We start from the raw sequence: 25,910 nt of genomic DNA on the forward strand, positions 1-25,910 counted from the left end.
ACACATGCCCACGAACTGAGAAGGAGTCTTCCTTGGACCCACTTTATGTGCTTTTTCAAATTCATCCATTTTTACTCACTAGAGAGTCCCGGCTGATCACCTCATCTCTGAATTTCACCAGTTATCTCAAACTCTCTTAAAATAAGGACAGGCTTAGACAGAACCTCTGCTGCACTTCTCTGGGGCGGGGGGAGCCTCAAGCCCAAGGCCAAGACAATCAGATGCTTAGAGGTTCTGGCTCCTTCCACCACACCTGGACCCAGAAAGCACTGTGCTGTGGGGCACTGTGTGCCACTGGGTTTGACTTCCCAGCAGATACCCAAAGGGACTAACATAACCTGGAAGGGTAGAGAAACCCACTCCCTATGGTGCAAACTTTGACCAATTAGAGACAAAAGACAGGAAGGACCAGCAGATAAATTCTTTTCCCGAACTGCAAGAACTGTTCCAAGGTAAATATTTCCAAGAAATCTATTCAAAAATGAACTCATAGGACAAGCCACCAGGGTGTGTTTTCTTGTGACCAGCTTTGCTGATATACCTTGTATATTAGCTTTCCCTCCATCCCTGCTTTATTTCCTTTTACCCTTCACCTGCAGCAAAGCATTACCTAAACTTTGCATGGTCTCCATTTATAGGAAACCAAGGCCAAAACACTAATCAAAAGCAAAATCCATCTCTTAACTATCATCTGGTACAGGAGTCCCCTAGCTAAGTGATCAGCATAGAAGATAGGTAGTGGGAAATTCAAAACAAAACAACTAACACTGAACCCTTTAATTTTATATCTTTTGAATCATCTCCTCTACAGTGTTATGGATGTCCTACTGTGAGCCAAGTACTAAAGATAAAGGGAACAAGAGAATTGTAATTCTTGTGAAAGCTCACAGTCTAGTGGGAAAGACAGAAGGAAAAGAAAAGAAAGAAAGAAAAAAAAAAAAGAAAAGAAAATGAAATGAAACGAAACGAAACCTAAACAAAGGAAGTTTTGTTATAAAGACACAAATGGTGCCTAGATGAATATACTGGAAGGCATGGATGTGGACTATCCAGTGGTAAATGGTCAGAGGAGGCTCCCCTGAAGAGGCAGTGTTTAAGCTGAGACTGAATAGATTAGGGGAAACCTGTGAGCAAAGATCTGAGGATGGGGAGCATTGTGGAAGAGGATGTGTCAAGTCTCAGAAGCAGAAACAAAGTTAAAAGTGTCAAGAAGCTAAAAGAAGATCCATGGGGCTGAAAGGGAGCAGCAAAGGTGCCAGATAGCTTTGGAAAGCTGGCTAAACAGAAACTCAGGCTGGGCCATGTCAGCTGCGATAAGGGGTTTGGAATTTTATCTCATTTCCCTTGTTTTTGAAAATACAGTCAAACATCAGGAGTTACATTATGTTTTAACCCCAAACCACCTTCAAGGTGGGTTAACCTAGGGAATGTTAACTTTAAGGAGACACATGGTTAGCACAATGTGACTAGTGAGGGTGGCTGAAAGCAGGCATAATGAAAAAAATAAACTCTTAAAACAGTCAGAAATTTGAATTCTGAAACAGAAATCATGATTCCGTGATTTCATTTCTTTTGTGACAGCTTGAAAATGTAAGATATTCGTCAGCACTGAAAGTGAAAGCTTCTTCTTACCACAGCCAATGATCCTGTGCCCCCAGGACCCAAAGATTTCTGTCCCCCTGCAACAGAAACCCTTCCTTTCCGAAATGGCCTCTCGTCTTCACCATCAACGGTCACTAAATGAACTGAGTGTGACTCAACTAAAGCAGGCCTTCTCAAGGTCTTCAAACAACCACACAGTCTGAGCTCTAATCCCTTGGATTAGAGACTCTAAATCCAGCCTTTTGATTTGGACACTGCCTCCATGCTTACTTGAGAACGCAGGATGAGAGGAACCATTTAGAAATGTCAATCCCCCACTGAAACATAAAACTGACAGTCTCCTCGTCTGCCTGGATCTTTCAGTTAGCATTTCTTCTCTAGAAATGCCACTTGGAAAACTCAGAAACTATCCCTTTGTACAGTACAGCACCCCCTCCTTCACTAAACCTCCCCTAGATTAATTGGCAATTCCACAGCCGTTCACAGCTGTATACAAGATGTTGAGGAGTGCAGCAGAGAGAGGGGCGATTATGGTTGCCTGCACACTGTCACTGCTTAGTAAGAACAGACTCCCCTCCTTCAGAAATGGCATGATAATGAAATGTAATAGCAGAGCCTCTTGGCAATCAATGCCATGGTGGAAATAAGTGCATATCTCAGTGACAATAACAAAGATGAAATGTGAAACAACAAAGCCCTTTCTCTCTTGGCCAGAACTCTTGAGAGCAGCTCATTACTCTAACCTTTCCACCTTCACTGGATGCACAATTAGAAACATGCATTTCCACGGGCATTAAATCCACTTGCTTGCTCACTCTGCCCTCATTAGAACACTCAATGGGGCCCAATTAGCTGGATGGCCATAAACAGATGTTTGTGACTTGGGAAAACAGAAAGAGGAACTTTTTGGAGCCAAAAGAGTATGGAGAAAATCCGGCTCACCCCATCTTATTAATTACCTGAAATCTAGAGTTTTACTTTTGACATGAACCTACAATCTTTATTTTGATAGGAAAATCTTACAGTCAGAAACATGGAGTTCTACTATGGTAATGTTTCATGTGGATCATGGGATATTTTTAAAAACTTAGTCAACCTTTTAAAATTGAGAGATTTTGTAGATTGTCTGCATCCCTTGAAAAGATGTCAGAAGATTAGGCAACAGTAAACCAGGCCACTTTCCCACTTGGCCACCAAAGGTTGAAGATGACTCATGTCTGCCCCTCCACATTACCACTGTCCCCACTACCCTGCTTACCTCCTGGACCTGGCCCACTTCTCTTGCTCATGTTGCCTACTTTGTATTCATGGGAAGAGACTCATAGCTCTACAACTTATGAACCTGGGCAACTTATTTTCTCTGTGCCTTAGTTTTGTGTTGTTTTCTTTTTGTTAGTATAAAATGGGGTCATGTGAGCAAAATGGGTGAAGGGGAGTAGGAAGTACAGGCTTCCAGTTATAAAATGAGTAAGTCACAGAGATAAAATGCACAGCATAGACAATACAGTCAATGATGCTGTAATAGTGCTGTATGGTGACAGATAGTAGCTACACTTGTGGTGAGCATAGCTCACCTATAGAAGTTGAATCACTATGTTGTACGCTTGAAACTAATGTAACACTGTATGTCAACTATATTTCAATATAAGTGAATGAATGAATGAACAAATAAAATGAGGTTATAATATTCACCTATTAAGTAACTGTGAGAATTAAATGAGTTAAAATATATAGATTGTTAAGAATTGTGTCTGAAACATAAGTACCCAGTCAATTTAGCCATTACTGCGTTATCAATGTCATCATCAGCATCATCAGCATCACCACTTGTTCTAGGGAACAGAACTCAATCTGGTTTCTTCATTCCTCCAGTGAAGAAGTCAATGCAATGTAGTTAACACCCACAGCATCATCTATCAAAAAAGATCTGAGAATTTTTATCCCAAACACCACACCAATAATTTGTATTCTAATTCTACTGTGAGGTGAGCATTTGACTAGACACAAAATACAAAAATAAATAATAATCATTGTCCTAACCCTGATATCCTCACAATGTATGAAGGCAGGCAGGAGTATATGAGTATGTAGCATATATGGAGGAAGTGAAGGAGCACATTACTGGATAAGGAACAATAGCAAAGCAATGGCCTCAGGCGCACTTGGGAAATAATGGTAATTTGTTTTTTGAGGAGCTCTCAGGCTCAGACCTTAATATATTTCAGCCCAGTACCCAAATAAGAAAACTACTGTGTGAGCAGGAACTAGGCTTTGCTCCAGCAAAGATTATTCACTTTCCTGGGTCTGCCTGCCTCAACACCATGTCTTCCAGGGAGTCTTCACAGGGCCTGCAGCAAGAGAGGATGATGAAGCACCTCACCAAAATGCAACTAACAGGAGGCATGTTTCCCTATGTCTTAGTCAATTCAGATGGTTGATTCATATCACACTAGGAATACCTTTTAATCAAGGTTTCAGGTTTGATATCACTATTCCTCTAAGGGGCATTTGCAAATGTGAGTGTTTTTTTGGTTGTCATAGTGATGAGAGAATGCTTCTGACAATCAGTGGGCAGGAGCTAAGGATGTTAAATGTCCTATTAATGCTCAGGAGAGTCAGGCACAATTGAAGTCCATACCAAAATGCCAAGGGGAACCCTCCTGAGAAAACCAAATGATTCATTATTATTCCTGTTCAAATAGAGCATAAGCAAAATCTGCCCTGGGCAGCATAACAAATGAATTCTGATAAACCATCATTAGTTAATACTTGACCCCAGCCCCAAACACCATTTGTCAGAAAGCAGTTGAACTGAATTTTTAGTTGAGTTGTATAGGTGGTGGCAACAGTGGCATTGGTTCAAGATGACTCTCTATAACTTCATTTGAATAAGTACACATGATTTCAAAGTTTCTCCTAGCGACTCAAATGTCCCCTTTACATGGAGATGCCACCAAAATCTTAGTGTGCATTAGTTCCTATCCTGAGTGCTGGGTTATATGTTAATAGTCCAGATAGATGAGATTGATGTTCTTACCAGGCTCCCATTCCAGAAAGGGAAGACAAACAATAAACTAGTAAATTATGAATAATATAACTTCAGGTGAAGAGAATGGCCACACATGTAATAAATCTTTCTGGCTATGATAGAATACTATGGGGCAGAGAGCCTTACATGGAACAGTTAGAAACAGCCTCCCTTAGAAGGTGTCACTGAAACTGAACTCACCATGTGAAGATGGATGGTGGGTAGAGCATCCCAGGCAGAGATAATAGCAAGAACAAAGGTCCTTTGGGTAAGATGAAGCAGGCATGCTTCAGGAAGAAAAAGAATCCAATGTGGTTGAGCAAGGGGGAAGAGAATACAACATCAAATTCAAAGGGAAGTTGGGAACAGTCCAAAATGGTCATCATATACCATAGAGAGATGTCTGGATTGTATTCAAGGTGCAGTGAGAAGCCATGCGAGAAATGTTTGCAATGTGAGACAGTGGATTGGAAGGCATAAGCGTAGAAGCAGGGATACCAGTTAAAAAAAGCTGTCAAACAAAATTTTTGATTAAATGCCTCCTATAATCCATTTCATCTTTAAAATTCTATCTTTGATCCAATGGTATCATAAGAGGTGATGAATACAAGACAGAGCCTAGAAAACAAGAGTCTTGGTATAACATGACCACCTAAGGCCCATTTGCCAGCAGGATCTTTTTTCCACCAAAGATATCAATTCTCCAGAGAGACCACAAGGGGCCTGTACTTTTCTGTCCTCATCCTCTGCAATCTCGACAGAGCTCTATAAAAAGGAACCCACAGTGGTACTAGTATATACTTGTAATGGTTTAAACCCAGAAGGGCTCTACATTTTGTTTTAACCACAAATATTTCTAATTGCCTACATTGGACATAAAATGTAGAAGATACTGATTTTTTTCCATTGTGATTGTTAAGCAATTTGCTTTTTTCAAAGTTTTCCCTTAATGGTAACTTTGAACAAGACATACATTTAATAAATGCACTGTCCCCCTCCCCCAATAGCAGATGATCCACATTCACCAAGAAACAGCATCTGGCAACCATTATTGCACTGGGTTTGCAGCTGCTCATAGAGGAGTTAAAAGGACTATGAGAGAGGACATGGAAATCAATTTTTAACTCTTATTTTAATTATTGGTTGCTTTGGTTTAATACTCAGTTACTTTTCATAAACATCTTGCATTAGGTAGGCAGCAGATCTTTCCCTGATTAAAGGGCCCAACTTCTTAATTCATGTTTCCACCCAAATGACCGGCTTCCATGCCAAACAGAACTCGGCTTCCTCAGGGTACCTGCCTAAGCTTAGAACTTTCTTCCATGTGGATATTTGGTTATTCTGGAGGGAGACATTCAAACCCCTCCACCTGCATCCCATGAGCTCCCATCACATAGCAAAGCAGACTTCCCTGGAACAAACTGCCTCCTGTAGACACCAAAGTGATCATTGGTGCTTGCTACATAGCTATGCTATTAGTAAGAAACTCTAAAGAAATTCTTCAATGGGGATCCCTGGTTGGCGCAGCGGTTTAGCACCTGCCTTTGGCCCAGGTCACGATCCTGGAGACCCAGGATCGAATCCCACGTCGGGCTCCTGGTGCATGGAGCCTGTTTCTCCCTCTGCCTATGTCTCTGCCTCTCTCTCTCTTTCTCTCTCTGTGACTATCATAAATAAATAAATAAATAAATAAATAAATAAATAAATAAATAAATGAAATTCTTCAATGCTGACATTTGCCTAAGAAAAGAAATAAGACTTAAACTAAATTTTGACTTCTGCACTCATTCAAAAATATGCATTGAGATTTTACATATAACCCTGCAATGAGAAAGAACTGAATCCTGAAACAAAATAAAAACAGGAAAGGAATTGGCTATACCACTGCCAGCAGCAGCTCTCTGTCCCCCATGTCCATCATGACACTGCTATATCCCGCTTTCCCAACTGCACTTGTAGCTAATGGTGACCTTATAACCCAGTGTGGCCAAAGGGACATAAAAGAAAAATGTGCCCTGATGTTTTTACTTTCCTAATAAAAAGTAACAGACACAGCTAGTGTCTTCCTGGTCCTATCCTCCTGCTTCATGCTTGGAACTCCAAGATGGACGTAGCTTCAACTGCCCTGTGACCATGAGGGAAAGAACCACTTTCCTCAGAGGACAACAGAGAAGCCAGCCTAAAACCCTGATAATGTGAAGCAGCTCAACAAGGACCAGCAATTACCTGCCTCTGCACTTGTTGTGTAGGAAAATAAAGTCCTATTTGATGTGAGCCATTTTAGTTAGGTTATTGTATCTAACATACTTTTGTTCCACATCATCAGCCATGGATGCCAGGAAGATCCAGAACTTCTTTCTTCTCAGGATCCAGCCTGACATTTCCGTATATAACTTATAGGCCAACATCTACTGTTTCTTGGCACTCAACCCTGATATTGCTTGTGACAAGTCTTGATTAGACATTGCGTTGGTCAGGGTCCAGTTAAGAAACAAGAACCCACGTAAGGGAGTTTGTTAAGAAGGATTTACATCAGGAAGTAGTTCCAAGGGCATGGGTATTGCTGAAAAACCTGACCCATATGGTGAGAAAATGTGGTCAGTAGCCAAGCTGGATGCCACACCAGGCCCAGGACTGGAGAGACCCAGGAAAGGGAGCCAGGGCTGCTCAATAGAAAGTAGCACCATGGGGGAAGCTCTCAGTGGAAGCTGATACCATAAAGGGGATATCTATCGTGAAGGATCTGGAACTGTGGACAGAACACAACCAGGGCCTCAGTTGTCATCTGAAAGAAAGAGAGAATAAAAATCCATACTTCACCCTTCTTCCTACATTTCAGTCACCCTCCAAGGCTTCTATTGGCTGAACCGCCCTGAAGACAGCTAACAAGGGAGCCTAAGTAAGGTAGTCATGGGGAGCCAGCCCCTCAGAGGACAGAGCAGAGTGGGAAGGGCAGAGCATGAATTTGAAAACAAACAGCTGATGACCAGGACTGCCTTTTGCAGCTATGAATAGTGAAGTATGCATAATAATACCTCAATGACTTCTTTACCCAAAGATTTTTTTGTACCCCCCATTCTCCAGTGAACTTACAATCATCATAAAATTCTCAGGACACAAGATGCCAGGGGTGGGTGTTTCCCTGACAGAAAAACATGCACTTTTCTTAATATTTCGAGTGTAAAAGCACAAGGAAGTTGCGTTCTAAGCAACTGCAGGATTGAATTGCAGAACAAAGCAAAAAAGAGCAAATGACCTAGGAGTATAATTGCCATCCTAATAGCCGTTTTGATTATACTGAAATCATAAGGAAAGAATTCCCCCTCAGCCTGACTCCAAGATTATGCTCTTCTCTGAACACAAGAAAGACCTGATCCCCATGCTTTCTACCTCAGCGGAGAAGGAAAGGAGGCAAAGAAGGGGCAGGAATTTCAACATCACTATCCACAGAACATTTAGCATTACAAATGATAGAGCTGAAAAAAGCTCACATGAAGGATGATTATAGTGGTAAGTATCTTGAAATCCATAAAGCACTTACAGAAGTAGAACCAATAGATGGATAGGTAGGTAGATAGATAGATGAGTACATACATACATAGATGCATAGATACGTAGATATAGGTGCACATATAAATGTATTCTATCCTCCCATTTAATTTTGTGATCTTGCATATAAGGCAAATTATAATATCTCGGTCTCTGAAAAATGGACATTCTACTTCAGTTTGAATACATGCCATTACATAATGCTCAGTGGTAGTCACATGGCTCTGATTGCTAGAAAGCCAAGAGTCTTCCTCACATTTTCCTCTACCCTGTGGTGCTACTCTTGTCCTCCTTCCTCCACTTGATCCTCATCAAAGTAGATAAAACCAGCTACTTTGCTGCCTCAGCTCCAAGCTAAAGTAGCTCATTCTCCTCAAACAGAGCTGCTCTTCTAATAACCTCTCAGACTTTTTCCTTAATAATGCCCTTCTTAAAAGGCACCGAGGACTAGACTCAGTTATGTAGTTGTTGGTAGTTAGTACAGAGTGAGACTCACTTCTCATCTGAATAGCTCTTTTTTTTTTTTAAGATTCCATTTATTTATTCATGAGATACACAGAGAGAGGGGGAGAGACATGGGCAGAGCGAGAAGCAGGCTCCCTGTGGAGAGCCCGATGTGGGACTCCATCCTGGGACCTGGACATTGCACCCTGAGCTAAAGGCAGACACTCAACCACTGAGCCACCTGGGATCCCTGTATTGACTCTTATCATACCTGGTTATTTTCCACAGGAACTAAAGGAACGCTCAAGCACTTAAGAGTGCTTGAATATAGATTGCATTCAGCAAGCACAGTCTGTTAATCATGTCATTTTTATATTATCTTATGTATTATCATGGCCTATTATTTTTATCACTGCTCTCAAGAGAAGTGCAATCATGTGGTAGCTATGCTATTGGTTTTTGAATACAAATATATAATTGTTCATTATTAAATTTTAGCACATGGTTTTGGCTCCTTTTTATAGCCTGCCATTTCAATATTTACTCCCATTTTAGACTTGTGCAACATTCCAGCTCTGTGTTTGCCACAGATCTGATCTAAGGTCTTCAATGGTTTCATAGCCACAGCAGAGACAGAGCCTCTAGTACCACTGTCCACTTCTTTCTTGGCTGCCATTGATTCATTAGTCAACCCTCTTTGGGAGCAATTGTTAAAGCAATATCAATAGAACAAGATAAACAATCATTTATTCACATTTCTCCATATTGTACATGAAGAAATCTGCAGGGATTTGCTAGCTCGGGGATCAAGCCAGTTTTTGATAGCTGCAGGAATACTATCATAGTGAATTACACAATGGCTGAGTAGTTGAGATCCTATTTGGAAAACAGTTCTATCAAATGAAATTAAGAAAATGGTATTAACCTCACTATTAAAAAATTGAGTTTAATTTTGTGAAAGCTATTTAAATTAAATTCTGGATTCCAGTTATTTATTGTTAGCCATTCTGTTTACAAGTTTGCCTTTCTGTTTACAAGCTTAATTGGCTAAACTAGAATTTTTCCAGGAGTATATCAATATTTTTCTTTTCAATATGAGGACATTTTTTCCTATCTTAGGTATTCTGATACTTCTTCCATTTTGCATTTGCCAAAATTTGCAAAGAGGAAGCCAAGGAATTCAGTATCTCTGCAAAGTTAAGAACAGGGATTTCTATATATGGAACGCAAGGGTGGTTTAAGACGAACACTATTCCTAACAAGGTAATATATGGATATATCACTGAGATAATCCTAACATGATGAAACTACTTAACTTACCATGTACTGGAAAGTCATTTTTTAAATGATCATCCATGTTGATAGAAATTTCTAGGTTTTTTCCCCAAACTGCTAACAAAATTATTTTCCTAAGCAAATGCTCGGTGGCTTTACAAGATACAAGTTTCTAGTTTGAAATTCCAGAATGGATTTCATTAGTTGGTTGCCATTTGGCCACACTCATAGCAAGATTTATAGGTGACAAAAAACGCAGTTGCAAGGAGTTGGTGCTGAATGTAGGTTTATTATTTATTTCCAAGCTCTTCAAGGCACAGATGTGTGGCAATTTGACTGGAGCACAAAGAGAGGAAATTATAATATACCAATTCCCTGGCTATCTTATATCAAAATGAAGCAGCAAATTGTGAGGGTTCTTTATGCAATTATGGAAATTTATTTAATCATCCTGGACTTGTTTTAATTATAAAAATTGAATTGCACCATTTTAAGATAGTAATCTTTACCTGCCATTTCTCAGAGGAAAGCACAGGATCATGAGCCTCTTTGGGGGTCAGTCTGAGTTGTCATGTTTTGACCTCTTAAATGAGGAAGACAACAGCAAAAGATATTTACATCTTCAGTCTCTTCAGGTGGGTTCACATTGCACTCAGATTAGTAAAAAAAAGTCATAAAAATAATGTTTATGGATAATTTTATACTTCCATGATCCAAATTTAGCATAAGAGGAAAATTAACAACAGCTACCTTGTAACAAGCACTTGTGTGATGTCTCATTTAATCCCCGCAAAAACCTAATAAGGTAGATATTTATGACTACCTTGGCATATAGGCAAGGAGGCTGAAGCTTGGGGAAACTCAGTAACTCTTCATGGGCTGTGATGTAACCACCCAACCTAATGTCAAAACCTAGTTGTTTAACCTTTGTATTATGTTGCTTCCTAAAGACCTGATCAAGTCACCAGGCATGACAAGGAACTTGATAATATATCTAGTTAGTAGAAAGAGAGGAGATAATGGGTGTGTGTGGGGGGGGAATCTAGGAGAAGCCATTATGTGACTTCATTAAGGCAGAGTGACAGAGGTCTTCTTGAGGCTTTACAAGTTCTGGTGGGACTGGAGACCACTCTCCACATTCCAGCAGGAGAAATTATTATTGGAAAATCTTGCCCACCACTTGATGCTAAGACATAGGAGGTGTCATTGACAAAACTTGCCCTGAAATTGAGTTTGATGTTGAAAGTCTGTCATTAAGGACTCGGCTCACTGGTTGTTGCAGTCATTGGGTTTAGATTTACTCCACACTTAGGAGTTACATTTTTATTTCAAGGAAAGTCCTGTCTGCATTCTGAAGAGAACTCATTCTGAGTTCACAGACCACACCTGCAAATACAAAATCCAGTTACTATCGGTCCTGGTATATTTTTACTTTATTTCCTGCAAGAATCTATTAGCAACATACCTACCATGTGCCAAGTGCAGACATACATAGCTCCTCCAGCTGCAGCTTATTCCTCCTGTACCTCAGTTTACCTCACAGTTGGCTCATGTTACCAACAGCAAAACCACTCCCAACTTTAATGTGGAATACTGTCAGACACAACCTCGTGATTTGCAGATGAGCTCATATGTTGCTCTCTAGCCCAAATCAGCACTTTCCCCATACCTCTCCTGTATGCCAGACTTTCATTTGGCTTTGGCTGTGAAGAATAATTAAGGTTTGGGAAAGGCAATATGGTCTTGCCAACTCAGCCACTCTTGAGAGCAAGGATTCCCTAAGCTATTAGCACAGCCCAGAGGAGCAAGAGGTGTTGATCCAGCAACACCGAGGGAGGCCCTGGCCAGTGGCTTTCGGTCTCTTTTTTCCAAAAGCTGCAGTTACAGATTCCATGCAATACCATGGCAATCCAGTGCATATGGGGCTATGTACATGCTTGTGGTTATGTATGCACACATTCAGCAACTTGAGCATACACACACACACACATGCCTACGAACTGAAACCCCACTTGTATTTGCTGTTCTATTTCATTTGTTAAAACATGTTGGCCAATGTATTAGTTGATGATGGCTGCTGTAACAAATTGCCAAAAACTTAGTGGCTTGATGCCACATAACTGTAGTATCTTATAGCTCTGAAAATCAGAATTCTAAAATCAGGTCTCAATGGGCTAAGGTCAAGGCATCAGCCAGGCTGGTTCTCTCTGGAGGCTCTGAAAGGAGAACCTATTTCCTTGCCCTTTCCAGCTTGCAGAGGTCACCTGAATTCCTTGACTCACGGCCCCTTCCTCACATATTTCCAACAACTTCTTAGTTATGCTGTCACATCTACTTCTTTGATCCTCTTGCCTCCCCCTTAAAGGAATGCCTGTAGTTACACTGGACCCACCTAGATAATCCAGAATAATCATCCTATCTGAAGACCATTAATCACATCTATAAAGTCCTTTTTACCATGTGAGGTAACATATACACAGGTTCTGGGGATTGGGATATGTACATCATTGGGGGAGGGGTGTTATTATTCAACCTAACACAGCCATGAACAATAAATTGATTTTTCATTAATGGGTCACAAACAGCAGTGTGAAAATCAGTGGTCTAATGCATGTCAGCAGGCATCTGGGATGAAGGGGATCGGTGAGACTGTTACTTCCCTATAAGGACAAAGGGGAATGGGCATGTAGTGAGCATCCCAGGCCTGGCTTTACATATTACACCCAGCCTATCCTTTCCTTCTCTAGTCATTGCTCACTGTGAATTAGACACTATTATTCCCATTTTAAATATTTGAAGACAGCCTCATAAAGGCTAGATATCTGCCCTAAGACCACACAGCTAGAATGGGGCAGAGCCCATATTCAAACCTGAGCTCTGCACCTACTATGCCCATGTCCTTTCCACCACATCTGGTGGTGGTTTCTCTCATGAGTGCCTTCTTTGCCTCCCAAAGCCTGGCCTCAAGTCTTCACTCCAACCCACCAGCTCACCATGTAAGGAAGTGGTCTTCCCTGTTGGGGCTCCTTTCCTGGGAATTCTGGATGTCTGAAGCTGCCACCCTTTTATTCCATAGACTTCTCTATTTTAACACTAGTTCCCTGTCTCCTTGACACCAGCACAAAGCATAGTACCTGCATGTTTTTATATAAGTTAGAGTCAACTAGCTTTTAACTCATTATCAATAACCCCCAAGACTGCAAAGCTGAAATTTAAGGCAGAAATGAGGTGAAGTTGAGCAGGAATTTAATACAGGAAGCTATGGAATTTTATCTCAAGGTTTATTTCTAGGCTTTCAAATGGACGTGGAGAAGAACATTCTGGCAATCCTTTTGAAAAACTTCTAAAGATTATTAACTGTTGAACAAAGTCGAGGCTAAGAGATAACCAATAAAATGGCATGTGGTACCTTAAACTACATTGTCAGGTCACCCCATGGGCTGTGTGGTTTGAGTGCTGAGGTGGAACTAAGGAACCCTGTGCTCCAGCCCCAGTTGACCATGTACCAGCTGTGTGACCTTGGACTTAGGGATTTAAACTCTGGCCTTCAGAGAAGAGATATGGTACAGAGGTTATAGCTGTGCTTTCTGCAGCCAGACCCAATTTGAGTTCCCAAACTTAAAGGGGCCCTGTTGAAATTTATTCATTAGCAAATCAATTGATTCCCATGGAAAAAAAAATTGCCCTGCCTTTTTCATGTGGCTCCCTGATGTAAAGAGAAATCTAAAGCAGGATGTATGTCAAAGAAGTAGTCATGGTTTAAAGTGTGACAGAGTCCCCTCTGGAGACTGCTGACATGGCACTGCACCTGCCCCCACCACCCCACGAGATCATGATTCTTCAGAATCTTTGATCATATCAACACACCCCTACGCAAGTCTATTTCTCACTCTTAAGAATTATGCTTCATGAGATGAAAACTGTTTGTTTCCAAAAATTTGAAATCAAACCAAAAAACTTCACATGTCAAAAAACAAAGATATGCTGTAGGAGAGCACAAAGAAACCCAAGAAGCCAGCAGCATGGCACAAATCATTTATGTGAATAAGGTCTGGCCAATAGTAGGTGCTAAACAGATTTTTGTTAAATGGGTGAGCTTACAATATGAGAGGCCCTGCTAGCCAAGAGATCAAAGGTTTCCAGCTAGAAAAAGTCATGGACACATCATGGAATAAAAGGAGGGTGGTTATGGGCCCTGATATGATTTCACTGGGAAGTACACAGCCTTTTGGGCAGTTTTTGAAAAGAAATTAAAAATAATGAAGAAACTAGAAACAGCTCTTCCAGCTTCAGTAAAGCCCAGTCATCTTCCCCCAACAGGCAATGAAGAGAGTGGGAAGGAGAGAAAGATGGAATATACCCATCAAAGGATCACCCTGGAGTGTTTGGCTGCCTACAACATGGTGTAAAAGTTTCAGGTTCCTTAAATAAATGGAGTTGAAAAGCATTCAACCTCCTCTCCATACTGCTTTTCTAGCCTGTATTCCCAGGATAGTACATGAATAACTGGACAATGAAAAAGAAAGAAACTAGGTTAAGCTACTGGAGAACCCAGAAGGGTTAATCAAGAAGGAAAAAAGTCTTGCTTTAGTCTTATTTTAGAAGGAAAGAGAGTTGAGAGCTGAAAGGGGGGTGGGGGGAGAAGGAAAGAGTGTTATTTCATCCTAGAAACAAAACTCATAGAAATGGGATAAAGAGGGGAAAACTGAGTGATAGCTTGGAAATTTGCTAATAATGAGAAGTCTATTTGTCTATTTCCCTAGAGGCAACCCATCATCTCAGAGCAGACTGGACTATGCTTGGGATGCTGTTTCTTAGAGAACTGGTTCTTCCCTCAGCTCGTTTCAATGACAATGAGCATTTCTAGTTGAGTGCGAGAAGACATGAAGGGCATCTTTTATTTTCCTAAGAGGAAATTGAACCTATGCATTGTAAGACTTCAGCATGTGCCTGTGTATGAAAAAATATGAGCCAAATGCTTTTGAAGAGAAACAGAAGTATGCTGCCCTTGTGACAGAGAAGTGTCCAAGAACAAAGACAGAGGTACTCTGGCATGCCATTCCTACCCTACGGATTCTTTGTTGTGATACATTTTATGACCAACTTTAAAGACATTGACCTGTTGATCTCGTTCTGGTTTTCATTCGCTACATCCTTCTTAACAGAAGAAAAAGTCCCTTAGGATAAGCAGGATTTTCATTTCTGGAAAAAAAAAAAAAAAAAAAAAGCACTACACAGAGCCACAGTTTCCTAACAGTCCTTCTCCTGCCATGTGTATAAAAAGGGGGAAATGGCATCATGCAACGAAGTTGAGAGTATGGCAAGAGTCCCACCCATGCTTTGTCCCGTGGGTGGAATTAGAAATCAAATCCATAAAGACACCTCAAGTAGCCTTCCCAGATGCCCTCCACTCTGCTAAAGGCTGAATTATGTTTAAGAAATCATTCTTCCAGTGAACAAAATTTCTAATTAACACTGAAAATGCGTGGTTGCTAAGTTTGTGGTGAAGACAGGCCATCTCCTCATTCTTCTTAGCTGGAGCTTGATGAAGCTATGAGAGGGGGATAGGATAATTGCTCACGGTGGGGCACGGTGTTTTCTCCTGCACAAACATATAATTAGGCTGTCTTAACCTCATGGTTTAGCAATAAACACCACTTCACAGACTAATTTACAGTCAAGAGTCACAAGAAGGCTATGGAATAAAGTCTCAATGCCACAGGCCCTGCAGTTCAGTGAACAGAGAGCAGCCTCACTATTTCAAGTCAGCAAAAATCCTTTTGCACTTACCACAAACTAAAATGAGATTGAAAATAAGGGCTATGCATTCAAAACATTGAACACACCAGCTAATAAAAAATACATTTGTGACTGGTCATAAAAATAGAGAATGTAATGGGCTCTACCCTAGAAATATCTTTTAGTTACAATATTTGGGAAGACAGAGGTCTCCATAATATTGACTTTGCTAACACGTCTACATTTTTCTGTCTACCATAATTACACGTCAGTTAGCGACACCTCACTTCTAAAGCTGCCAACAGGCCTTGATTCAAGCAGTGGGAGGTGTGCTGGCTGCAGCCCGGCACCAGATAATATTTGCCTGGCAAATGCCGTTGGCTTGGGTCAGTGGGAGGGGGTGGAGAGTGCTCTTATAAAGAGACAGCTCCTTCATGGCTGCATTATCCTTCCCATTGGCACCCCCAGGACTGGGGGGGGGGGGGGGGTTCTGGAGAGATGTGGGAGTTCTTCATTTGCCTACTTTGCATTTTTTAAGCATGGTACACAACACAGATCCAGAGGTCACAGAAGCAGAGACACCCTTCTGTGGGAATTGTGTTTTCTTCTGCCCAAAGCTGATCATCTAGAGCCAGAGAGGCTGCAATTTGACACTGATTGGACATCAGGAAGAACTAGAGGAGGACTATGGGCCTGGGGTTGTTTTTAGACATGATGTATGTATTGGAGGGGGCGAGAAAGGAGCAGACACAGAGACAGAAAAGAGAGACCTGGAGAGCAGTCAACAAGACAAGAGATGAGACAAGCTGATAAATCATTTTATCTACAATCAAATCTGAATTATTTGTAGACTATTTTTCTCTGGTTCTCTACTCAAAGTATGATGAAATAAAATAGATAGTTCAGTCATTTTTTTTTTCAGTCTTCTTTCTTCATCTAGTCCTCTGTTTAGAGGAGATTTTTCAAGAACAAGTACCTTGCTTTTACTATCCTTAGTCCATAGGATCCAAAAGTGCCCAGTGTAGGTACACAGTCCTGCTCTGGTGAGTCAGTCAGTGGGAGAAAGCAAGCAAGCAAGCAAGCAAGCAAGAAAGAAAGACCTTGTTGAAAGACTGAGAAATAAATATGGTAATCTTATATTTTCAAGATGCATGGTAACTACAAAATCCCATTTTTATGCTTTTACTAATAAAGGAAATATGATGGATAAATTAATTCCAATAAGAATAATTCAGATAATATAATTCTTATTTTTCCTAGACAAGCATTGCATAAAGGACATTTAAAATATTAGTGATTATGAGTAACATACAAGAAAAGCTATTTTTACTTCAAAAATGTAATTCACCTCTCAAGAAACATTTTTATGAAATAAACAAGACAACTTTAAATGGCTAACAATAACTACCTTGAGATCTACCTTGAGAAGCTGTGCAGGGTAAGGACATGAGTTTTCATGAGCATTTATTTAAATTTTTTGAAATTAGTAACTCAACATTTAAGGAAAAAAGTCAAATGGCACCAACTTTTAGTTTCCTCAAATTGATCCTTACTCAGATCTCTTTCAAAATCTCAGTACTAATTCTATAAATTCCTGATGATGTGCATGAGTACAAAAATTATAGTTGACACTTGAGGAAAGCAGAGCATAGTTGATACTGTATAATTTTTAAGTCATACTCATTATGTAGATAATTCTACTTAAGTGTGTTTAATTCCTTAATATGCTTAGGGGCCTTTTTTTAAAAATTAGGCTTCCTCATCTTTTAAACCAATTTTAAATGACTGAACAGTAGCAGGAACTGTGGTACTGAAATCGAAGATTTTAATAAAACTGATGGCTCAACAGTAACTAGATATTTTGTGTTCTCAATGTTGTTACAATTCCTTTATTTTTTAGCTTCAAATCCTGCTTTGACTACCCGTGGTATTGCAGTTAATGGTATTTATCCGAAGATTAGTTATTGCTACTGAAAAACTTTCTAACCAGTTTCAATAAATGAGCTCCATTGTCAAAAAGATGTGTATTTTTATACATATATTATATGGTCCAAAGACTTCAATTTTATACTCAGGATCTTCAGTAATTTTTTATAAAATTTTTCTTTTGTCTTTAAGAAGAAAATCGTTTATGCATTTCTCTTGAAGTTTCTAGAGGAAACGACTGGAATGAAATACATCAAAATACTTTAAAAAGCAAGAAAGAAAAAAATCATTTCCGTAGAATGATCATTTTAACAAAAGATCAAACCCCAAATAAGAGACACATGAGTGCCCCGGTGACATGACATACCCTATTCACTTGCGTGTGCATGTTCACACGTGCGCACATGAACATCTTAGCAACAGCCTTCTAACAAGTAAGAAGTCAGAAAGGCACTTTAGAAACTTGTCAAGAATCATTCACACACCCTCCTCGGGTGAAACATGGCAATGGTTTTAAAGTGAACATGAGCACTGCACACAACCAGGGGGAAACGCTCGTAACAGTAAGCCACCGGTTCTCACAGACACCTTCAATTTAAGGCCCTGGCTCTGGAGCGGAGGGGAGAGCTAAAACCAATAATAATGCCAAGGGAGCGAACAGTCAGGTCGAAGTGCAAGGACAGTTCCTATTGTGTAAGAAAGGAGAATTTATCAAGGGAAGGAGCAACTTAGGAGCTTAATTATGAGTCTTTTAATGTCTTTTCATAATCAGTTAATAAATACCTTAACAATAAAATTGAATTTAAGCTTTTAATAGGCCATGTTGGCTTGAACCTAAACAAAGGAATTAGCAGCTCCAGGCATTGTGCAATAACTGCTCACCGTTTGGTGCCAGGAGAAACAAAGCATTTCAAGTGCATTTTTTTTGTGCCTCACCATAATAAACGCTTGTAATATTCCCCCAATTTCTGGAGTGTAAGACGCAGATCTTATTTATCACAGTATGAGACACACCTGGCACGCGGATCAGGAAACAACTGTTTTACTTCATTTCTGTCATCACCTTGCAACAGATTTCTTTCACATTCCAATTTGGATGGGAGGACTTGACTTTCTCTCCATAAGTTCTCCATTAACAGCTTCACAGCAGAAGGCGCCATTGGTCCGTTTCCTCCTGCAGCCATTAATTACACAGAGCGGCCTGTTTTGACTCCGACTGAGGCCAACACCGAGTCACTGGGACGTTCCCGGGCCTGGGCGAGCAAGAGCTGAGCCTCCATCCTGAGCCCCGTGTTCCCCGGGCTGGGGAGCCAATTGTCAGAATTCCTCACACGGGGGATGACGAACACAGTGTCAAGTCAGCAGCACAAATTACCAACTTCAACTCCCTTCAGTCACTTTTATTGATACGTGTTTGGTTTGAGGGAGGCCTTCGGGAAGGTTGTGTCCCTTCCACGCGCCCGCTGGGTGAAGGGCCTCTTGCCTTCTCTCCTTGGCTGGTTGCAGGCCCGCAGGTCGGGCCTGGGTGTCTTGAGCTCCGTGAGCCCCGCGAACGACTATGCACTAATAAACCTTGAAAAGCTTGAATTACACTGGAACCCACAAAAATTTTCAAATTAAAAAGGCATATTTAGAGGCCCCCGTGGATAGTGATTTTATTTAGTTTAATTCCCTCTTGTGGCCAATTAGATAGACACCCCTACACACAGGCACACACTCCGGGAGGGAAAATGAGGGGGGGAAAGGAGTTTAACTTTGGTTTTGAGCAAAAAGGCGGGGGGGTGGGGGGGGGCAGTCTATCATTCCTACATAGACAGAAATTATTTTCCCGGCCGTTGTTCTGTAGAGAACAGGACTGTTAGAAATCAATGAAAGTGTACGCAAGATGAATTTTTATTTGGGTTCGTTTTTTAAAACTGTACGCCCCACGCCTTCCTTATTCAGCCCTAGTGAATCGCCAAATTGAAGAATAAAACCTCCACCACCGCAACAGAGCATATTTCTCTAGTTCTCTTCAATAATCTTTCGGTCAAAATGACTTCTTCTAAGAAGTCTTTGGGTGCCTGGCTGATAGTAGGTGTGTTTGTATTTGTTTTTTAATTAAGTGATCTGCACAACCTAAATGCGTTTTTTAGGATCATCTATGCATGAAGCTCATTTACCCCAACACAACTCAGGTCAACAACACAAGAGATATATGTGCTCCGAAGATTGCGCGTAGTGTCTCTCGTTGCTCACCGCTGCTCTTTCCATCAGAGTTTCTCATCTGGTGGCGGGCTCCATATGTACCATATGAAAAAGGAGTTAATAAAATGCACGTTGGAAATATAAAACAAGGTCAGGGGCGACAGTTTGGCTGAAGGCCTTTCTTTAAGTGTGGAAAACAAAAGAACAAGATTGCTTTAGCAGTTGCAGCTGTCGGGCGAGCTGCCTCGGTTGGGGAGTGGCAGCCGAAGTCCTTGCTACCTGTTTCATGTGTCCATCAGAATAACTGTTCTCTCCCTAACACAAAGACTCTGCACGGTAGGTGCCCCAAGTTTTGGAAAGTCTCAACAGGAAAAAGAGAAGAGAAAAATCCCCATTTTGCTCCCAAAGGGAGCTCTGAGGGGTGAAGGGATGAAACAGTGGGAGGTGTGGGGTCAGGCCCAGGGTTGGGGGCCTACATGTGACTTCAGATTCTAAAATCCCCATAGCTCTGTGTCTTCCTCCGAGCCAGCAGTGATGAATGGTGTTACTGTGTGTACTGTGAAAGCCACCCGGATTGGATGCAAGTCAGCAGTAGGTTTTTAAAAATAAGTACTTAATATTCTGTGGTTGGGCCCATCCAATGCCAACCAAGCTGGAGGAAAGAAAACAACATTGTCAGTCAGGCAGTTGCTTGTTCCACAAGACCTCAAACACAACACTTGACAGATTTGTTTTCTTAATGAATTGACTGGTTACTTTGGCATCACTTAAGAGCCACAAGGAAAACAGTGAAACTCAATCATAAGAACGTTATCATTTTAAAATGAAGATAAAAGGGAAAACACTTAATAATTATGTCACGGGACAAAGATATTAGCCAACAAAACGCATTAATATGTGAACATAAATCAGTTATCTGAGTAGCTGTGACCCAGTAAAAGAGAAGACTTTATAGTCTTGATAAAGAATGAGAAAACTAGGTCATCCAAACAGGACAAGCCAGGCTCCCAAAAAGGGACGGGTACTATGGTGGGGGCAGGGGAGCAGTGGGGACCCTGAAAACTAGATGGGCAACAAAGAGACATCATTCTGCACCCCAGTGGTTAATTCTATCTTCGGTTCCCCTTCTGCAATTGTGAAAAGGGAACAATAATCTCACCTTCCCAGATTCAGTTAACACTCGGTTTAGTGCCTGGCACAGAGTAAGTCAACTGAGGTTAGAATATGTGCTTTCTCTTCCCTTTCCTGCCTCCAGCCGTTCCCTAGAGACACCTTAGCCAAAGTAAACCATCACTTAGCATGGTGCATTCCAGATCAAATTGTTATCTTAGGGAAATCTTCCCTGTTAATAGGATTTCCCTATGCTAGATGTAGTGAACGAATCTAGGCCAATGGGCCCAGAAATTCCACACAATGGAAAGAGCCTTCCACCCTGCCTTCTATCTTCCTTCCATTTCAAACTTCATAGTTCAGACATGACTTGTTTTAGCAAAAGAAAATTCATACCAAAAACCCCTCCTCTAGATACTCTCTACTGTAAGTGTGTTCTCAAACAGCAGCAGAAATATCACCCGGGAGCTTGTTACAAACACAGACACCTATAGCCACCTATTGAATCGGGTTCTGCAAGGATTCCCAGGTCATCACTATGCACATTACAGTTGGGGGATTTTTTTTTTTTAATACTAATACTGGGACCAAATCCTAGGCCAATTATGTCAGAATCTCTGGAGTTGAAAGCCAGGCATCGAGACTTTTTAAACTTATCCAGATGATTCTAATGTGCAGCCAAGTTTCAGAGCCACTGGTCAAGTCCCATTAGCAAAAATAAACCTTAAAAAAGAGGAAAATATTTAAACAAGAAATATAGGGTTGACAGGATTACCCTTGAAATAGACCCATTGACAAAAGAGGTCTCCAAATTCATGCTTAAAGACATCTACATTTCTAAAATCCTAGTCATTAAAGAAGGAGAACTAGCAAACATCTTCATATTTCAACTTTGGCCCTTATACACCTCTTGGGTAACCAGGTGCCCGGGTGGGCAGAACATTTATTGACATAAGTCACCGTGTTTATTGATGCTGCTCGTTTTCCACTGATTTTAGAACTCTGTAGGGGAGGTGTTGTGACTTTGAAAAGGCTATTTTTTTTTATAATCAAATAGTTTAACTTAAAGGTTTATGTAACATGCTGTACTATTAAACAGTAAATAAAAACCACTGATAAATCCCGGCTCCCCCACAGGTAGTTTGGCACATCCTTAATTATCTGGTTTATGAGCAAATTGCCAGCTCTGCTTTGGTTTTCAGCTTGTTAGATGCATGTGTGTACACACACTTCTTACCTGGCAACCTCTCAGCGGATTCAGCCTTTAAATGATGTTGCCAAAACCTCTTGCATGGGGCCAGCGGGAGGGAGGAGTTGTCGTAAGTCAAAGGGCTCAACTTTCAGGTTGGAGTTTTGCTTTTTTTGTTTTTGTTTGTAGTGAGGACTTAATCTGATGATTTTTTTTTTTTAATTGTGAATACTCATATGGGCCCGGAAGAGGTTACCAATGACAGCTGACTGCATCAAAATAAATGTCCTTCTTATACTGATGGGTTTTGTTTAAGCTGAAATGCCTCTTTCCTGGCACCCCTATCTGTGCTCCATTCGACTTCCCCTGCTGGCTCACCATTGCCTTCCAGTGATTAAACAGACCTTCCAAAGAGGAATATTCTTCTCTATGCATGCATCATTTGAACTTAGGCTGAATAACAATCTTCAATGGCATTGGATGACTTTTGTTCATATTTTTATTGTTTTACAAACGGCTGCACTCAGTGAAGTCTCCCAAGTGTTTACAATCATCTCTAATCCGAAAACTCCATGAAATCAATGTTTTTCTTCTGAGCCTTGGAGGCCCATAGCATCCTGAGAGTTCCTCCTGACGGGCTCCCCCTGGTGGCTGCACCAGGCCTCTCCTCTACTAGCCCTATGGGAAGATCAGAAACAAGTAGTGTGAGGCAGATGAGAGGAGGAAAATCATTGGGCTGTCCAGCCTGGGAGTTGGTCCTTGTTATAAAATGTCAAGAATTAGCCTCCTCGATATGAGAGATCTCATCTTTTTGGAGTCAAGTTCCAGGTCTTAGCACCCTTTACTGCCCAGACACCAGAGCACACATGGTATGTGCATTTATGGATGCCCCCTTTCCCAGGCCACAGGCTCAGGCTGTTTCAACAAACCATACCCAGTATTACAAACCATTGCAAACCCCTGCACCCGGTATCGATTAGACAATGTCTGGAGTTGGCAAACATTATTAATATATAGAATGCTATAGAGATTGATTGCTCCACTTTCATTTTTCTTCTTCCTGCGGGCCCCCTATAGGAGAAAGCCCTGCAGCTGTTCTGAATCCCATTGCCAGAAGCATATTATAGCTTGTTTTGATGTTTCACCAGCAAGTTCTGAGCCTTATACGGGCACAAGCCAATGAGAACATCCCAAGTTCCAACTAGAGGCCGAGACACAATCACCCTGTCAGGTGTTGTTAGTAAGTCGGGATCATAAAAGATAATAAAGTCTCTCCCATCTTTTATGACGGCACACCAAGATCAAACACTTTCCATAGCAGAGCACAAAGCCCCTAGGACCAGTTCTCCCTGACAGATGTTCATCTGCTATCTCGGTATTGACGTGTTACTTAACTTATTGATCCACAGAGGGAAGAAAATAGCAAGACCCCGGGAATCTGGGAAGATTCCGGGGGGAAGCTGCTTTTCATGGCTGAGAGCTCTAGAAGAAAGTGGAGACTTGACGTCATGTTTTAGGAGCTGTTTGCATATTGCCCTTTAATTGTTTTTTTTTTTCAAAGTTTAAACAAACAAACAAAACAGGTCAAAGACAAAGGAAGGAATTAGGCAAAAAAAAAAAATAATAATATATATATATATATAAAACCCTTCATTGTTTTTCTTTTATTTGAATGGACAGTATACTTAGCAGTGACCAACATGGTTTATCATCCCTTATTAAGTTGCTGATGCCTTACCTGGTGCCCTCCATCCCAGGTACACAAAAACCTGGCTCACCCTAGACTTCATGGGATTATAAAGAATGGGGCACACTAAAAGCTCATCATGCAATGCTATGGCATTTGGTTTTTCTGCTTTAATCCATTGGGCACAAGACCTCTGGACTACTCACATTAAGGCAGACCTCTGACCGCATGTCTCCAGGTGGACAGTCTTGGAAGGTAGCCCTGCCTGCCAAAGGGAGGAAACATGCCAATTGGTTTTCAAGGCACTCCTTGGGGTCTCAACCAGCCTCACCAGTGCCCTAACCCAAGCAGATTAACTATTCATTCTTCATTCTTACCTCTGACTTTGCTCATGAAGTCCTTGGCCATCTCTACAAATAAAAATGCTTGAAAAATCAGGAAAAATCAGTCTGTCTTTCCTCTGATTACTTCTAGCCTTCTAGCTGTAATTCCCTTGTATATATGGTTCTCTCTCTCTGGGCTTTAAGAAATTTAGGTAAAGAACCAGATATTATGCATCTTTTTGCTTTACTCATCCTTTTTCTTTATATAACAAGTGATTGATAACTACTGTTCAGTGAATGAATGAATGAATGAATGAATGAAATATTCTGCTCATTTAGGAATCCCCTGCTCCAAAGCCCTCCTTGATTTTCTGTAGACTAAGAATAAAGTTCAAACCACTTGGAATTCCCTCCAAATTTGGCCCCAACATGTATTCGGAACTTATCCTAAATATCCCAGACAAAAATCCCTTGGCAAACCCATCCACTTACTGTCTCCCACCACATGCTGCTACCAACCTAGACTGCCTGCCCTCTCAACTGCCCTTCCCCACACACATCCTTTGGATTACAGACTCAGGTACAGCCAACCCCTCTACTCCCCGTGCAGCTTTCAACAGCACTCTTGACCTTCGGAGATCTCTGAGGTCATATAACAGCTCATATCTGTCCCATACATACATCAACTAATCCTTGCAAAGCTTCAACACCATTATGAGCTAGTATTTGAAATTTGCATTTCTTAAATTTTGAAGGCATGAATGATATTCTCTTCATCTTTAAATTCACCACAGCCCCTAGCATTGTATCATGCCTTGTTCATAATCAAATATTATATCACTTTAAATACACTAAAGCAAAGTGTTAAGTTGTAGATTAAATCAAGCCAAAGGTTATTCCAAATCAAATGATTTCTCAGAAATGAATAATCAGTGCTTTTCTTTTCTAATCTATATAGGGGAGTGTTTTTCAAAATTTAATCATGACTCACTATAAGAAATCACAACTTCTCAAATATTTACCCATACTTTGTGTGATGCAATCTAATATTTTCCATTTTATTTCATTTTTTCAAAGTACTGATCATAGCCCACTAATGACTTTGTAACCTACAAATGGGACACAATCAGCTAATGAGCCAGTGTTTCAAACATTAATCTATAGGCTCCTAGACATTTCTAGTTAATGGATAGTCTCTAAAATCTTACAAGGATAGAGATGTATAGATTCTTTTTCCTGTCCAAAATGAATACTCAAACTCCTAGACTATATGATAAAACAGTAGCAAGGCACTTCAGTAGCTGTCATGGTGATGAGAAAAAAGGAAGTCCCAAGCTGAAGTGAAATAGCCATAGATGAATCAAATCTAAAGCTACACCATACAGCCAGAAAAAATATTGCTTGCCATTGTCTTTAACTGATTGCTTAGGCAGTGAGGACATAGCGCCGGTGTGGCTGAGGTCTAAGGGCAATCAATTTTCCTATATTGTGTTTGTTTCACACCAAACCCCTTGCTTCTCTCAGTTTCTTGCAAATGTGCATTACTGGTCACTTGCAAAGAAATGTTTTAACTTACTGAAAAAAGTACTTTTATTATTGTTTTCTCTCAGCAATGGTTCTCAGTCAGGTATTATTTTGCCCCAGAGAACATTTGGCAATATGTGGAGACATTTTTAAGTTGTCATAACAGGGAGGGAAGGTTAGAGTGCTACTGGAGTCTAGTGGGTAGAGGCCAAGGATGCCGCTGAACATCCTACACTACACAGGACAGCTCCTCACTCCATGCGCGTGCGCAGGCACACACACACACACACACACACACACACACTACAAAGAATCATCTAGCCCAAA

The 25,910-nt window shown here is 40.8% G+C and overlaps 1 long non-coding RNA gene across 3 annotated transcripts in view; it reads right to left on the minus strand.

Moving 5' to 3' along the window:
* The window catches only part of LOC140595438 (uncharacterized), a 270,399-nt gene that overhangs the window by 19,539 nt on the left and 224,950 nt on the right, over window positions 1-25,910 (minus strand). The window contains exons 4-6 of one of the 3 annotated variants that reach the window (XR_011997036.1): window positions 23,943-24,001; window positions 22,098-22,727; window positions 18,578-20,402 (exon numbers count right to left, since the gene is read on the minus strand). This is a non-coding gene — a long non-coding RNA (uncharacterized lncRNA). Of the gene's footprint in view, window positions 1-18,359; window positions 20,403-22,097; window positions 22,728-23,942; window positions 24,002-25,910 lie in introns of those variants that run through there. The other 2 variants (XR_011997037.1, XR_011997034.1) reach the window with 2 other exon arrangements.

This window comes from Vulpes vulpes, chromosome 1, assembly GCF_048418805.1.
Source record: "Vulpes vulpes isolate BD-2025 chromosome 1, VulVul3, whole genome shotgun sequence".
In the NCBI taxonomy this organism is placed as follows: domain Eukaryota; kingdom Metazoa; phylum Chordata; class Mammalia; order Carnivora; family Canidae; genus Vulpes; species Vulpes vulpes.